Source organism: Condylura cristata, unplaced genomic scaffold, assembly GCF_000260355.1.
Source record: "Condylura cristata isolate star-nosed mole 26May11 unplaced genomic scaffold, ConCri1.0 scaffold00019, whole genome shotgun sequence".
NCBI classification, from domain to species: domain Eukaryota; kingdom Metazoa; phylum Chordata; class Mammalia; order Eulipotyphla; family Talpidae; genus Condylura; species Condylura cristata.
The window spans coordinates 35747675-35749062 of NW_004567120.1; the positions used below are offsets into that span (position 1 = coordinate 35747675).

The window sequence follows — 1388 nt, forward strand, 5'->3', positions numbered from 1 at the left end:
TCGAGGGCTCTGCCTCTTGCACTTTTCTTCTACATTTTTTTTTAACACAGAATGAGAAACATGTCTCCTTTTGGGCTGATCTTAGGTCTTTTCCCTTATCCCTCCTTCATGTAAATGAGGAGAGTCCAATTACACATATAGAAAAAGGGTTTAATGAATCGTGAAAAAGCCGGGTTCACAGAGAAAGGGCACAATGCCCTCTTCTTCTTCTCTTTTATATTTAACTTCGAAACATGTATTTCTTTTAAGGGAGACGATAAAGCTGAATGATCAGATCATTTCATTTTATATACGATTTTCATACTTGGGCATTCTTAAACTTAATTTGCTAGAAGACTTTACTATTTTCGTAAGGCTTCCTAGAGACTTTAGCCAATGTTGTACATACACCAAAACCGGCAACATTCTAACTTTTCTCCCTAAATTAAAAAAAAAAAAAAGAGTACATGCTAGTTCATCGCATTTCTTGCTGTTATTCTTAGCTCAGTGGATATTTTTCTTAACACAGTTTGCTCTGAATTGTCAGCACTGAAACAGGGTGGGGTCCTGACCACGGCCTTGCTCCTGGACTCAGGGAAGAGCCCCCCCAGCACGCTGCACCGCGTTAGCCTTGTGCAGGCTTCAGGATGATGTTTTCACTAGTAGGGTTATGAGGGTGTTGGAAATGACTATTATTGCCTTACTAAGCCACTGCAGTTTACACTGGAGCAGCAAGTCCAGTGCACTGCCCGCTCCCCTTTCCCCTCTTCCTGCAGTTTTCCGTAGTGGATGGTAGACCCCACTGAAAGAACTACACTCCACCCCCCACCCCCCAATCTTTTTCTTTTTTAAATGACAAAAACCTTGCAGGAATACCAAGGGGGAAATAAAGCCCGGTGCCCTTTCTGACCGTTACTCTTAGGATGTGCGAAGTAAGCCATTGGCCCGGACAGAGGTGCTTTGCTGGGACGGCGGGAAGTTCTAGGTCCGGACTGGACGCGCGGTCCGGAGCACCCCCCGACCCTCTCCTGCAGTGGGGGCAACTGAGGCCCACGGGCAGCGGGCGCGGGGAGGCGTGAGGACCGCGAAGCCCCCTCCCCGCCCTTCTGGCCGGCCGGCCGGCCCGCCGCGAAGACGTCGCGCGGGCGAGCGCTGTGTTGGCGGGCCCGGCCCGCGGGCCGCGATCTCTCCCCGCTCGCCCCCGGCCTTCCCGGGTCGGCGCCCTGGATGTGATCGCCACCGCCGAGTGGCCCCATAATCCTCTCGGGCGAGCGAGGCTGCACAGTTTGCTCAGCTCATTGGCTGAGGCCGCCAAGTCGCCAAAATGTGTGAAAAAGGGGCCAAGCGGTAGGCGAGCGCCGCGTGGAGGCCGCGCTCCGCCGCCCCCGGCTGTTCCCGGGCGGCGCGGG

General features: G+C 53.2%; 1 protein-coding gene across 1 annotated transcript in view; it reads left to right on the forward strand.

Moving 5' to 3' along the window:
• LOC101630524 (UPF0472 protein C16orf72) overlaps positions 1-1388 on the forward strand; it is a 29775-nt gene that overhangs the window by 26791 nt on the left and 1596 nt on the right. The gene's annotated exons all lie outside the window — the stretch shown is intronic.